The sequence below is a fragment of the Spea bombifrons genome, chromosome 5 (genome assembly GCF_027358695.1).
Source record: "Spea bombifrons isolate aSpeBom1 chromosome 5, aSpeBom1.2.pri, whole genome shotgun sequence".
Lineage (NCBI taxonomy): Eukaryota > Metazoa > Chordata > Amphibia > Anura > Pelobatidae > Spea > Spea bombifrons.
The window spans coordinates 11306814-11323304 of record NC_071091.1 but is presented as its reverse complement, the minus strand read 5'-3'; the positions used below and the strand labels follow the sequence as shown (position 1 = coordinate 11323304).

Sequence of the window (16491 nt, the reverse complement as noted above, 5' to 3'; positions counted from 1 at the left end):
TAAGCACGGCAGTCTCTCAGCCTACATACCACGAAAGGCAAAAATGGCTTTGCAGAGAAATTCAATCTGGCTAATACAAGGTTTGATTTAATAATTAGATTACTCTTAGAACCCAGAAGAAATTGGAATCTCCCAAAGAGACAGAAAGAGCGAGAGAGAGAAGCCGTTCAGCATAACAGCGGGGCCCACGCAACTACCGACGGCTTAGATGTAATAAAATAACTTTTACTGAGGGGATGGTAGATGAGTGGAACAGTAGAAGCGGCAAAGGTTAATACAGTGAGGGTATTAAACACGCATGGGATAGACATCCGACTGATTAAGGCCCAAGTCTTTACATCAGGAAAAAGCATGCAGACTTTATGGGCCGAATGGGTCTTATCTACTTTTTACCACGTGCAATAAAAAGAAACCCTCACCAAAGAGCAGATAAATTATACACCAATGAGGTAGCTACAGCGGCTGCTGTCATTGATATACAGGTAGTGGGATTTCTAGGACATATTTTATAAAATATACTATTACATTATATATATATACATATACACACACACACACACACACAAACATAAGCACACAGAGCTTGACGACTAGAAACCATGAATTCAATCACGGCATCCCGGTTGGGGGTGTCACATAACACGTGCTATATGAGCCCACTGGGTACTTCACATCAGATGGCAGGACATAGGCAGCTGTGAGTAGTATATACTGTTGTGTCAAGAGTCAGTGTGTGTGTTAATGTATAGCGCCATTTTATATATTCATAGTGTTAGCTATTGTGTGTGGGCATGTGTTATAAGAGAGTGGTCCTAGCATGTATGGTGTTTATGTTACAGTATGGTATTAGCATGATGATTAATAGACCACAACAAACAGCAGCTTCTTCTGGAAGAGACAGGAGGCATGAGGTCCACAGATGCAGAGACGAAGTCAAATAAGGTCAGAAGTTTCCATATCGTGTGCACGACCTGAACCCGTAATGAAGATACTAAGCAGTAAAATGGGAAAACCTTTTTTCCGCTGGTTAAAATGATAGGAGCAGAAGTGAGTCAGCCTGCACTTGATATGCAAAAGGCATCTGGTATCCTGCAGATAAAACACGTGGAAATTTAATAGCCCGTCTGATTTGCAAGATTAAAAGAAATAACCCTTTGATCTAATTAAGCGAGTTCATTTACAGGTATGTTATGCACCGGCATGGCATTCAGAAGCGGGTTTTGGGTCTTGGCATGTTTGGCCATAAGCTGTGTTTAGGAAAAGCAGGTGTTTATAATTGTGAGACGCAGAACAATAACTAAAGGATATGTTCAGATTTAAACATTTTACATGACTATTTATGAGGGGCGAATGAACGGTAACTATGTAAAATAAACAAAAATGTTTTTATAAATGACCAATAGTATTTGTGAAGCGCTGGACATTTTTGCCCTAAACGTTCCAGCTAAATAAATAGGTACATCGTCACAAGCAACGGCCCTTAACGCACAACGCAGACCCTGCGGAAAGCACTGCTGGGAGAGCGATAAGCCAGCGAAATGATTAAAGAGAAAGTAAAGGCGGCGTATGATACAAAGGCAATCGTAACCTACCGATTTACAGAAAAGCCACCCGTTTTAATATTTTCACATTTGCTGCCCAGTCTAAAGTGTCCAGCTCCATCAGATACAGTGTTTGACAAAGGACACACCAGGAATGTGTCAATAATTAATTTTATCATTAATATTTTAGTTTTATTTTATTTCCCACACCAGTTACATGTCACATGATCAGCGATGTATTTAATTCGGGCGCTGTCCTAGGCCTGACCTGGACAGTAACCCATTCCCACCAGTCTTTGTACTTAGTGCTGAGCACAAGGTGTTCTATCTCTTAAAGATGGCCGGCGCCGGGTACATCGCACTATGGAGGGAATGTTTCAGAATGTAGAGTCACTGGACGTATACCCCTAAGCAATGTTCAAAGCGTCAGCATTCCCTGAGATGCAGAAAAGTCACAAGGTATTCATCGTTGCTCCTGTGGGAAAAGACCTTGGCTTTTGCCCAGGTTTACCCTTTAGCTTTTTTCACCCCAGTACAGTATATTCTTATATCACTACAGCTGACCTTCAATGCCTTTATCAAACATCAATATCAATCCACCGTAAGAAGTCCCATTTAACACCATCACCCGGGCTTGATTGATAAACAATGGAAGTCGAGTCTCACGCAATCTATAATGAAACTCCGTCATCTCCTGGAGTCAATTAATTGCACTTCATTGCTCTTGTAACTTTAGAACTCGTCTCATAATGAATTCTGCTCGAGGTATTATAAGAGCAATGAAGTAACCCGGAGGGCTTCATTAGGAAGACATTTGCTCTCATTGTAATTGCTTGCGAGGAACATCTCCTTAGTTATTGCATTACACTCGCGGGGTAACAGAAGATGGATTTACAATAAGCGTTAAATTGTTTAGCTAACTTTTCTCTGTAGCCAAGTCCAGGTACAGTCTAGAACCCCACACAGCCTCGCCAACAGCATCAAAGAACAATGAGTACTTTAATAGACATTTAGAAGATGCAGGAAAAGCGCAATGATGCGCGACGGCTCCGCGATCCGCGTCAATTTTGGCTGCGTTGAAACCTGTGGGAGCATCAAATTGGCCCAGGGGCAGCTTAGGACAGGATGCCGATCAATCGCTCTATGCACATTAAGTTAATATAAGGTGACACTATGGTGCCTGGGTCGGGGTTGGACAGCCCATAATGTACCGACGTCACATTTGCTTCTGGGTGTTGCTGCCGGGCCTTTCGCCTTGCAGTGCTGGCTGCAGCTTCCCTTCTCGGGATATGGAAGTTACGGCCCTGAATAAAGTGCATGTTGATGACGGCCTGAATGTAAAACCAGCGGGTTTATGAAGAAGTGATGTAAACCTCCCTCTCGCTGGGTCTGCCTAATATCTCGTTCAACCTAGGAGTTAAAACCACAATTCTGCAAACTCTCGCTTCAGGAAACAAAGTAATTCCGGATTAAAATGCTTCAAGGGGACCTGCACAACAGGCATGAATTAGGGAAGCGGATGAATGCATTTTATGTATAACCCCATATGGTTCATGCACACGCATGGTGCAATGTTTACACGTATATATATGAACCGCACTTAGAAGATCAGGCACAATGTGACATCATTTTTGCTTGTTACCTTGAGGACCTGTCCACGAAGTATTTTGACACCACTCAGGCCAACAACTGTACTTTACCTTGCTGAGGGTCATGAGAGTTGCAATACAAGATGTATTAGTGTAATAACAATGGTTTGGCAGATAACAGGCTACAGGTTTCAATTCTGTGCAATTAACAGCCTACAGGGAGGGCAGGCAAGTGTGGCTAAAAGCACATTAAGTTCCATAAACCAGCGGAGAGGTGGAGACAAAAGCCTTTTCATTCTAGAAGCTTTTAATAGAAGCCCACAGACAGCGAGAAAGGACTCACAGCGGAGGCTGACGGAGCACATTCTGCATCATTACCATAGGAATTTCTTCACAGAGGAAGATCAAGGTCAAGGCACCTGAAAAAACACACGCGGGTGCAAAGCAGGGCAGGCGACTCTGAAAGCTCGGCTACCTGCGAACCTCGGCACATGTTTCACATACCACACGGATTTCAGACTTGCCAGGAAGGACATTAGCAAAATAAAATAAAACCCTTGGTTACTGGACTAGAAATCACACAGAAGCCTCACCTGTCATGGGAAATGACGAACACACAAAGTGAGACTGATGTGCCGGTGCAAAGGGGTCTTATCACCACGGGATGTTCCTGCTGATCGGAGCATCCCTTTGGTTTCTATGGTAATTAGACCATTTTGCATCTTTTTTTTTTTTTGCGTCTGAATATATCCCCCAAATGGCTCAACTCCCTGTGACCAGAATAACTTCATTTATGTCAGCCTCGCCACCGACATTACATTTGGATGCATTTGAGTATTAAAGTCTCATTTATAGATGCACCCAATTTTTATATTTTTTATATTGTAAAAAAAACTTTATTGAAAGTTTTGGGGAAATGTAATGATCGGGTCAACATGGCACTTTGTACAAAGTCAGACCAGCTATATTACAAAGTTTAACCCTCTATAGCACTAACCTATACAGGGATAACAATATAGTGAACAATTGTTACATCTTACGTTACATTGCCCTTTTCAGAACACGGACTCTTCTGTGAAAATAAGTATTGAAAAGATACAAAGCTCCCGATTCTCCGTTGCCCTGCTTTCTCACGGAGGGGTAATATTACAGGCCCATGGGGCTTGTTTTCAATATAAAAACTAGCACATTGCTCGTTTATACACCTTGTTAATTGTCTGGGTGCATAAGAACAGAAACCGTACAAGCCCTTGAGGACCGAGATAGATACCCCTGTCCTCAAAGCATTTTGACACCATTCAAGCCAACAGAAAGCCGAGCTCACTGCTGGCATGGAAAACTGATATGAGATATCAGACCTTCCAGGGCTGGAGGTTCCAAAACGTCCAGGACACGTACTCCGGCTCCAGCGCTGGATCTCATAAGAGTTCCAAAGGGCTTAACAAGACAATCCGCGCACGTATAAAAAGCACCCCTACTTATTTCAAAGGGAGCATGGAGTAACGCCACCGATTGGCTGCTTCAAAACATCGAGACTTAAGAGCAGATATATTTAGATGTATTTTTTTTACAAGCCATGATTCCACGTAGCCAGCACAATGAATACATTCTGAGTATTTCAACACGAACGAGCCGTATTTAATGCAGGCCCAGCCGCGCAGTAAGTAACCACCAGCCGGGCGCTTTATTAAAACAAGGCATATTAACTGTTTGTTTCTTTGATTAGCACATGGTTTATAATCTCGGAAGATCATTTGTAGATCATTCAAGACATCTTAAGTCGTATTGGGACATACAACTCATACTCGGGTCATTATAGTTTTCACAGTCCTGATTTGAGAGAGATCCGCACCGCCTGGACTGGGGGAACTGTTACGCAGAATAGAAAGTGGTTCAGCTGAGCGTGAGCAAGTCCTACAAGTCATAGAAAGGGCCACAAGCCATTTACACATGGAGTCCCGGGAGTCCTGGCCTGAGGAAATCCAGACAGTACAGGCAGTCTGCCCTAGGAGACATCTTGTCCTGGGGCTAGTAGGATGGCCTCGGAGGCAACATGACTGACCATTCTAAATCCAAACCATTTTACTAGTTTCGGTATTATAGCTGTATTTCACATTCAGTGTTTTAATAAAGCCAGTTCATTTGCTGGTAGTGGGTGTGGGAGAAAAGTCCTAAATTAATTCACTAACCTGCCGGCGCTTGATTTCTTTTGTTGCATAAGTCACTATATGATGTGAGAACCTTGTTTGGGGCATTTTCTTAACCCCTTGATATCAAACACAACTAGCACACAAAGAACATAGAGTTTAGCTTCCTGATATCACAACGCATTAAACAGGAGAAAGACCCCTGACTAGGCTTGTATAAGAGAAGTTAGTGAATACATGCTTACAGTCACTTTCACTCAGACTTTCTGGTTTGGGAGGCAGATCAAAGGCCATCCATTTCACCGTTAAAATATATTAAAATTAAATATTAACACTTAATTTGAATCATGTGCGCTGATCACCTAATAAAAAATAAACATGCAAGAGGACTCAATTGAGGTGCGTCCATCAATATTTTTGGTTTGTCCATAATACCTCATATTAATCATATTATTCTTCGGTATCTTAAATATATGCTTCTATTGGGCCCTTCCTGAAAAAGACAAAGCAGGGCACAAGCTTCTTGTAACAGACGATCTAAGAGTTTTGAATACAGCTAATACTAATAATAACCAGATATTACTGTTATCGTGTGCCACAAATCACCCCCAGCTACTGTCTCTTATGAAGATCTTCTGATAGCGAGCAATGAGGTTTTTGTGTTTTTTTAAATATAATTAACCAGAAAAATGCTGATGTATCTAAGATGATTACTCTGCATTTTACATAAAAAGGTATGTTAAACACACAAACCAAGCAGATTTACCCATTACATCCCTTTATAGGAAGAGGCTGCCAAATCAGGACATTACCTGAGCCGTTCACCCTAGAGGCGTTCCTTGGCATCCGGCCCAGATTTTGTGGAGTGTACTTCTAAGCCAGAAATGTCGAAAATCTACTCCCTGAGCTGAACGAGGAAATAATCAAGTTTTCGTCCTCTAGAACTTTGCGATGGAATGAATGTAAAAAATCAATAATTTACAGGAACCAGAACAGATTAAAGAAACGGGCAAGAAATCTGTTTTTAACTATATTGAGCAGAAAAGTTGTACAGAGTAGGGAAAGGCCATAGGCCTATTCTATGCATGTTTAACCCCCACCCCCGTATTAAAAAGGGACAGACTAATGGCCCCAGCACTGCTTATGAAGAAGAAAACATGTCAAAGTACTGCATTTAGCTTAGTGCAGGCCATGTAAGAGGAGGAGAGCTGCAGCTTCTCCCCAAAATAATCTTATTTATTATTATTTTTATTTAGGGCATATTCAAGTACTTTATTTAGTACTTTTTGGTCAGGGTGTCTGGGGCATTATACTATCCCTTTAAAAGTTTATACCAGCATGCCCAGAGCCAGCGGCTGTCTGACACCTTGGAGTTCTGCCACTTAATCTGTTTGCTAGAGAAAAAGCATTTGGGTGTTCAGATGACCAAGTATGCCCTAACGAATCCAAATATGTCAGAGAGGATACGAATGACCCAGCACTAAAAGGAAATAATCGAAGCCTGTTTCATTTTGGACGCTGTGTTTTTACCTGTCAGCCGACAGAAAGGAGACAAGAAAAGAGACCTGGTTTGACTCTTCTGACATTGTTTGTAAGAATTGTATACATTGGGAACTTTGTAGTGTCAATCACCAGGTATATTTAAACAGTTTCATAACGTATGTAAATGCCCCACACGTCTAGCCCCAGGCAGCCTTTTTAATGGTATTTTTGTATTTAAGGAGGAGATGCTGCTTTTTAAATCCAGCTAAGGATTGTGTTTTTTGTTTTTGGAATTCATGTAAATATTTTTAAGTCATCAACTTAAATGGCGGAAAAACACCAAAGTAGCTTCCCGTTCTCAAATCTCAGATCACCTCATCGACCGGTACAAACTCTGTGAGACTTTAACTACCACTCCCCTTAAGCTGATTAACAGAAAGGGGAGGAATAACTATGCATGCAAATCCTAAAAACAGGAAGCCAGCTGTCCCTAAAGCACACAGTGTGGAAACACAGGTACATCCACTGCCCCGAACAATCAAACGTAGGATTGGGAAGAGAAACAGATGCAGCATAAGCCACAGTTCTGTTCCCTTTAAACATACGTTCGGGTGGGTTGATGGATGTTGGGAGAAGAGCCCAAAAATATCACAAGGGCTGGATCTTATGGCGTGTATATCTCACTATTACTTGGCAGAACAACGGGATTCTTTGGTCAATCTGAGCAAAACATTCCACATGTATCTGCCGTCAGAAGTAACAGAGGTCACGAACATCAATGGCGCTTCGTAATCAGCCATAAGAACGCCCCGCTGTTATGCAAACTATCAGACAAATCGCACCTTGGAAATGACTCCGTAATACTGGCGACGTTTACTAAAAGAATGAATTTTCATTAATGTGGAAGCTAATGCAATGCATTCTCCCTCTGGCTGTAATGGGTAAAGAATTAGGCAAGTATAACGTGCCGCTAATACACAGCCTTTCAGACTCGCAATCTCACCACTGATTATAAAATCCATAAAAGGTATTCATTTAAATTAACACAGAACTCTACGCACAGATCGTGAGCTTTCTTTGCCTGTAAAAAGCTGGCGTGCCCCTTCATGCCATGACAGGTAAGAAATGCACAATAAAAAAAATGTAATTTTATATATTAGCGCTTATCCCTACTGGTATGAACGATTACAGTTATCGATATTAGGTATGCTGTACAATGGGTAGACAGAGAGCGTACATAAACCCCCCCCCCAGTGCAACCACTCCAGAAAACACCACGGGATCAGTATGATGCCAATAATTTGTAACAAATATTTTTTCAAGTGCAATAAAAAAAAAAAATGAAACTACAGAACGTAAATTATTCTAGAAGTCCAGCACAGAAGAGGCAAATGTTGCTATTAGTCCAATAGCAGTTAATTCCCGGAGGAGACAAATGGATGTCAGCATTAGTAGGTAATAGCTCTGGGATCTGTTTTTCTTACACAGAACACGGCAGAAGGGTTCAACTGCAGAACAAAGCCCTAGCTGATATATTAGTACAGGAGCAATCAGAAGACAATGCCAGTGCCTTGGATTGTTACTTATACATTTGTTCCATCTGCTCTCTATTCTGATGCAAACAGAAAGGAATAAAACCTTGTCTGTATTCAACAGGGACCCTGCAGAAACATCTGCCAAGGATTAAAGGCATGTAAGATCTGTGCCTTCCATGTTGGGATGTGTACGCTCACAGATCCTGCTACTTCAATACCTGTGTAATGCCTCCCCGTGGAGCAGGAAACGAACCCTCATTCCCACGCACACTCAGGGGGGACCTTATCATTCATAGCGCTGATATGGGCTAAAAGAGTGGGCTGGTAATTACTGCCTCCTCTTTGTGGAAGCAAAGTAGCTGAATACCTCAACGTTCACAATTGCCATAAAAATGTAATGAAGCAGGACCCTCGTACTTACATTGGGTAAAAAGATGTACGTTGAATTTAAGTCTAACTCAGATTTCAAATTGAATGCAAATTAAAGCTATAAATGGAGTTATGTTACCCAATCTTCATAGAAATAACAATGATTGCCATGTCTAATCAATTGGATTAAAGGCATACACAACATAGTTCTCTAACCGGTATGGCTTTACACAAAACCTGGCAGGATTATATATTTTACAGTGCCGCTCCATAGTGCGTGTGAATGTATTTGAATGGATAGGAAAACATGTCATAATGGCACTTGAAATCGCGTCTAAAATTGAGCTGATGTAAAACAAAGACTGCGGGCACCCCTAACACAGCTTTAAATAGACCATTAGGCTGCTAAAACGAAGCTATCTTGTCAATGACTTTACTCATTCATGGAACTCTACTCACAGGTGGCGATTTGATGGTTGTAAAAACCTCCTGAGTACCTGCTAAATGTTTAGATGTTCTGTGACAGCTTTATTGACCCTCAGTAAAGTGTTACAATGATGAGATCAATCACCCCGACACAAAAAGCTTATCCCACTGAAACATTTATGGTTCTACTGATAAAGACCTCTTGTGCAAAGTTCTGAATGGGGATCAATCAGCAATAGTTTCTATGGTTATTGGTGCAAATCAGAACACATAAAATACCCCTTACCATTTTGCCCTTAATCAGAATGCTGTGATATGAAGATATACCATAACATTCTGCATCGGTAGGTTGAAGAGCAGCTGTAAGGGGAGCCTCTCGATCCTGGAGCTCAGTGGGCCTTAACCAGCCCACGCTCACCACTAGCAGGGGTTGACTTGGCGAGAAAGCGGGAAGAAGAAGAAGAAAAAAACATGCTGGACCACAAGCATTTTCCTTGGTTTTGTTGATTTTTGATCAACTTTAAAATATTCAAGCCTTCCGACCACAAGTCTCCAACCATTAAAGACTCAATCCTGTAAAAGGTAATAATGTTCTTGTCGCAGTTTCCTTCAGGTGTTGCCCATCATAGCATTAGCTAGGCCTTTAGTAACTCCTTTAGTAATAAATGTATACGGCTCACGCGTGCCCTACGGCAGTGGGTCGCACTGTTCTTCCAAATAACCAAGTACCTGATTTCTTCAACCCAACCCACATGAAACGCTCCTTAATTACCTACATTAAGTTTTCTATTTAAAAAGGTTTTGACTTAACCCCTAGACCAGAAGTACAACTGGGGGGGGGCATACAACATATGGAGAAACACTGCCGTGCCATTTGCAGCATGACAAGCCCATTCTGATGAGGAAAAATATTGCTGGTCTACCCAATAATACATTGTGTCCATATAAAACATAAGCCTGTTTTTTATATTAGCCACACAAATGATATCCACACCTCCCAAGAAAACATTATTATACATGCCAGATATTATTAGAACAGAAAATGATGTCATATAATAAATAGTTTATAAAACTATGTAAGCAACCCAGTGACATCTATCATATAAAATACATACGTGCCAATGACACAGCTAAGGCATGTGCAGACAGACATAAGATAGATCAATTTTGATTCCTTATCCATAGTTGCATATGTCTGCTGTTTTAAACACTACCTTCAAGCACAGCACAGGGTTGGAAATGCACCTAACAGTATTGTTTTCACATGAATTGGGGTATAACAAGGCATATAGAAGGATCTGATTAACTTGTCTTTAAATAAGACATGGTATCCACAGAAAGGGAAGGTAGATATGCCAGAACCTGATTGTACAGAGAAGTTACATCAGGATTAAAATTAAAGATGATCCATAAACTCATTTAGAAGTTGTTACATATATTTGGTGGCTAATTCGGGGTTATACTCAGCCTCTATGACAAAGCCCGCTTCTTTAATGGTTTCTGATAACACAAATGACGGGAATAGTCTTGTTTCTGCCAGATCTAGACAGTCACAACAACAAAGGTCTAACGAGTACATTTGCATCCTGAAAACATTTGACTAAGCCAACAATGGAAACTACTGCCTCCAATATTAAAACGTTCCCCTGGTGAAACACAACAGGGTGTCAGCAATGAATTAACAAATGAGTGGATTTTTGGCACAAGCCAAAAAACAAGAGGAAGGAGGACATGCCCTGCACGGATGGTTGATGTTAACGGGATAAACACGGAAAAAGACCCCATGGCAAGTGCTACACGCTGTAAAAATAATAATAACCCTGACTTCTCCTCTGCAAGGGTGGTGTTTGGTCTTTTGTAGGGGGCTCTTAGTTCAAAATATTTTATTATATATACACACACAATATAAACTATCTGCAATGAAAAAAAAATGCAAGCACCATACACACCAGACACAATGTTACATGCAAAGTGTATTTCTTAATAATGTGTACTTATAATATTATTGACAACGGTACCTATGTGACATACATAACAGTTTGTTTTATTTATTTTTAATTATTTATTCTCATCGTATTGGTAATTAATCCCCATTGCCAGCCCAGGATGATCAATGTGATAACGAAATGCACTGGTGTGGCACGGATGTCATTCTTTTTTTTTCCGTCTTCTTATACCCCAAAAGATCATTTGGGATTATATATAAAAAATTTAGTTTTGTGGAAAGTTTGAAAAGTTGTCTTATCACTGTAGCGACTAAGGGAATGGTCCACTCAGCAGGAAGGACCGATTGGTTGCTATGGTGATAAGACCACTTTTCAAACTCTGTAGCTGAATTACTTTTTATACATATTCCCCATTGTATTTGTGTAAGTGTATTATATGCGCCGGGCCTGCAAGTGCCCTCAAATCCAGACATATTGTTTATTGGAGTAAAATTACTAAGCCAGCAGGTTATTGCCTTTCTATAGGTATTATAACACTGATGATATTATTTGTTCTGTACCTGAAACAGTGAGCATGTTCTGTAAACCATTTATGATTTTAGAATACGGGGGGTCCTCAAACATCCAGAAAAAAAGATGATGTCAAATAACTGAACCCTGATATTTACAAGATGAAAAACAACCATTTGGGAGGGGGCCGGACATCTATAGCCTAAACAAAGCACCAGATTCCATTATATGCTCTGAAAGTAGGGACTTTGTAATGTAATTATGGTATTGCAGATTTTGGTGAATGATTGTGAACATTCTGAATTACAGCGAAGCAGACAAAGTAAAGTTTTGGACTCCCTATAACCATTGCATCTTTCTCTAAAGCCATAATAAAAGGTTAGAAAGCGTGCCCAAAAATACACATGGGAAGGTTGTTTAAACGGACAAGAATAGGCAGCGTCACATTAATAACAATGGTAATACAAAATTATCCAAATTTGAACCTGCCATGATGTCACTTGAGATCTGTTCAAAAACGAAGACGTGATGGAAGTGTGAAAAGCTGGTAATTAAGTCAATGTACAACGGCACCGTCTTTACTCCTTGCCACTACGTCTTATACTAAACCACAATGCATTATTCAACAGGACTGATTCACTACAGTCTTTAATAATTTATTGCAGTATGAATCAGCTCCATAAAAAGGCAGAACATGAGATAAAATTAACTTCTCCAGAGGTAGTGATTAGATCAGAGCAATTTGAAACAAAGTTATAGGACCACCCACATACAAACATTCTTAACACGTTTACGATGGTTTGAAAGCACCTTTTTAACTGCATGTTACAATTATTGTGATACACAAAGTACCAGTGTGTGTGATGATGATAGTTGAGCATAAATGCATACCAACATCTTACCTGGACAAGAATCTACCTGTCCAAACTGAACATGGCCTTTAATACATAGAACAGCCAAAGATCCCTTTAAATTTTCTTTTGTGCAGGTTAATTAAATGCATGTGAAACCACTTACAATAATAATCCACAAGGCAAGAAATTCAGTCGACCACACAGGATTCGGAGACGATACAGAGCACTCTTCAATGGCTGAATATAGACAGCCCGTTTGACACCTTGTGGTGACTGACCAATTCTCGGCAGATCCTGAAAATATCAAAATGATTTCTCAATCCACCTTCCGTTTCACCACTCGGCTCACAACAGGATTATGCTGGTAAGCGTGAATGGCTGTGCGCTCTATTGCATTCTGCTTCCTATCAGCCGGCGCTAAAACGCAACTACAGCCTCCCTAAGAATTTGCAAACTATCCTCACCAAGACAAACAAAATACTACCGGTCTGACCAACGTTCAGCAGAAAACGCAGTCAGTGTCAAGGGCAAAACAAGCAAACGTGACACTGTTACGCTACATCAGCCCAGGTATTTAGCTTTTCACTTATTTTAACCTGTACAGCGCCCGAGGGGTGTACACTGCTTCTTCTAATGTATAACCCCAGGTACAATGAAACCGGTCAGACAAGGGCCCTCTAATTGGGTGCAAGGCAAGCGGATTCCTATGAACATCTATCAAAGGGTTAAGGCATATCAGTAAATAAATCAGCTTTGGGAGAAAAAAGGCCATTAGTACAAGAGTCCGTTTTGTTGACAAATTACAGGCGACCACAGTGGCCATTTTTCCGGGGCACTTGTGTAATGTACAATGTAAGTGACCGGAAGTGACCGTGGCAGAGCAGGGAGACTCGCCGCAGGACTGTTTAAAGGTAAGTACCGGGGGGGGAATCGTAGATTATGGCGTCGGCGAAGTTTAAAATGCCCCCCCCCGACGTCGGCGGGGGGGGGGGCGGCGTTTTAAACTTCGCCCCAGGCGGCGTTAAGTCTTCGGCCGGCCCTGAGTACAGGGCAACACTTAACATGTGCCAACCAGGAACGTATGTGTGCCCTGGCAAAAAAACGTCCAATATGTTAATTTTACTCTTCCTTAGCATGACAGGAGATAAAATCGCATCTCGAGTAGAACGTTGGATGATTCTGCATCCTTATAACTGAACCAGAGACCTCTGTGATCTCACTCCTCCTACAAGAGGCATCAAGGATATTCTTGAATCACCTTCTCGGGTTATCACTGTCTGTCAGTCATTGGCAGAGCACAATAGGAGATCAGCGTACAGCTGGACAACGGGTTACAAACAGAACGTTTCCATCCCAAGGGATCTGTCAGCTCGTCCCCAGAGCAGGTGCAGCACTGCCTCTCGCTAAGCGTTTATTCATGTAAACATACAGCGCACACGCCTATGCACATCCTGGTCAGATATTATTGATCAGAACTGTCTGATATTATTATTGTGTATTTAATGTACAGCGGTGGATACGAATTCTAATTGACAATGTAAACAGAGACTGACAAAGTCCCAAGAGGGTCAGCAGCAACTGGGGTATCTTTGCCAAGGGGGTTGTTGCTGGAGTAAGTATGATGTAATTAAGATAGCACAATCACAATTTACAAATCATTTACACAAAACCCTACCAGCTCGTTCCTTACAATTTGCCATGACTCCAAACAGCCACGACGCCTGATCAGAGCATCGACCCATTAAACACACAGGACACGAGCAAACAGTATAGTGTAACGCAGAGAATGGAAAGCCAGTATGCTCTAAAGCAGAAGCGCTAAAACGGAAAATACATTCAGGAGTTAAGATAGAACACAATAAGCTGTAACACATATACACAGCATACGGTATACTGTAACACCAAATAATCCAAAGCACAAACAATCACAGTCTGTAAAACAGATCATGAACATGCATGTACACAAGACTGAGCCCTGAGAACATGATACACGCATTAGCATGCAGGCAGTAACCCACAACCAGTTCACTATATTACCACACAATATACAATGCACAAAAACACAATATACACACACAACGCATACAACACCGGGCCAGAATGCATTTACACACACAACACATGCAGTACCAGGGCAGAATGCATATACACACGCAACACATACAATACCAGTGCAACGCATAAAGTACCGGGGGAGAATGCATATACACACGCAACACATACAGTACCGGGGCAGAACATATATACATCCAATGCACACAGTACCGGGACAGAACATATATACATCCAATGCACACAGTACTGGGGTAGAAGGCATATACACACGATGCATACAGTACCGGGGAGGGCAGAGTTAATGAAAATCCCATTACAGTACAGTTACATACAGTAACAGACTTGACGATCCCTCCCGGTGCACAGGGTGACACACAGCCCAGCGCATTGTGCTCCAGTAAACACAGTGTGTGCAGGCAGCCAATAGCCGGGAGGCACAGCCAATACACACATTACATGTGCACAGACAGGACGCACCGTGCAGCATCCTCACCCCTTATGAATGAGGCACAAGCGACCCTGCCTCACATCGTAACCCCGAGCGTCCTGACAGGGAGGGTCCTCTGGGCTCCATCCTCCCCAGAGGACAGGTACCTGTCACCCACTGCCCTCCAGCAGAGGGTGGGAGAAGCGCTCAGCTCGCCCCCCGATAACCTTAACGCCTTGGCGCGAACACAACCCATAAGCAGCGGCGTTCACTCACCGTAAGCCGAATCCTTGCGAGCACCGAGTCCCGGATCTCCGCAGCAGAGCGCAGGCGGACACCACGACGCGCTGCGTCACTCCCTCTCAGCCTGGCCACGCCCGCCAAGCGGCATCAACGACTACGCCCACACCGATGCGTTCCGCTGCCGTTTTGGAAACCCCGCCCACACTACTGCGTTTCGCTACTGTTTTGGAAGCCCCGCCTACTCACAGACGCTCTCGCGCCCCTGAATCGCCGCTGTTGGTTTTTCCTGTCAGAGGTGTCGGGGAGCGCGGGCTGTGTGGGTCTCTGAAAACCCTCTTTTCTAGAAGCTCAGCGCTATAAGGAATGAAAGAGGAAATTATGGGCACTAATGTGTGTCAGTTCCCAGTAAATGTACTCATGTCACCGAGGCAACGGGCAGTGACATGTCCATGTTATTAGCTGCCTGGGATAATGTTATTTTTATTGAAAAAATAAATTTGCCTTGTTTATATTTTTATGTATGTAGCCTTATCTTCACCTTATATAATATAAAGAACTCCAAGCGCACTGCAGTTGACTTATGATTACTTCAAGTTATTGCTGCTAAAGGTGTTTCTACAAGCTATTGAATCATAAGGAGGAGGACCAGTGTGAAGCACTTTACAACGGACCAGTGTTGCTTTTTATTGCTGCAGATATTTTATTGTTTTTCATTAGTGTAGTTATTAGTTTCGTTTTTACTGAAACCAGTAGACCAATGGTCTCCCCAGGTGGAGTTTTGCCGTGAAGAGTTAAAGGTCTGTACGAGCGACTCTATTGGTCGCCGGCCCCTCATTGGTCTTTTAACTCCTGGAGCGGGGAGACCAATGATCTCCCCAGGCGAGTTTCGGCGCCAGCATTTTAAAGGTCCGTACGAGTGACTATTGGACACCAACCAATAAAGAGCAGCTGCTCTTTCCAAATGTCCCTATTTAGGAGGTACAGTCCCACTTTTGTAGAATCTCGTAATGTTTGCTGGATATGAGTGCATCAGAGTGTTCAACTGCCCTAAAAGTCACAATTATGTGTATAGAAACAACATCAAATGGCTCAGGATCTTCCCACCTTCTCCGCTGACTGCTTATATGTCCCTGTCTACTTTACCACAACTTAGCTTTTTCTCTTGCCTCTTCTTGTTCTTCTGTCTTCTTCCCTCACACACTCACATACATACAGAAACAAAAACACCAACTAACATACCCAAAGAGATGTTCACACACTAAAATACCCACACATACATACATACCCAGACATACATTAAACCTAACATACATACCCACACACGCTTTCATTAATATACCCAGAAACACACTTTTACTAACATACCT

General features: G+C 42.1%; 1 protein-coding gene across 1 annotated transcript in view; it reads right to left on the bottom strand.

Moving 5' to 3' along the window:
- MPP7 (MAGUK p55 scaffold protein 7) overlaps positions 1–15183 on the bottom strand; it is a 143174-nt gene extending 127991 nt beyond the window's left edge. Inside the window, exon 1 of the mRNA XM_053466014.1 lies at positions 15158–15183. The gene's annotated coding sequence lies outside the window, so the exon portion shown is untranslated. The remainder of the gene's footprint in view (positions 1–15157) is intronic.
- Positions 15184–16491: the final 1308 nt, after the last annotated feature.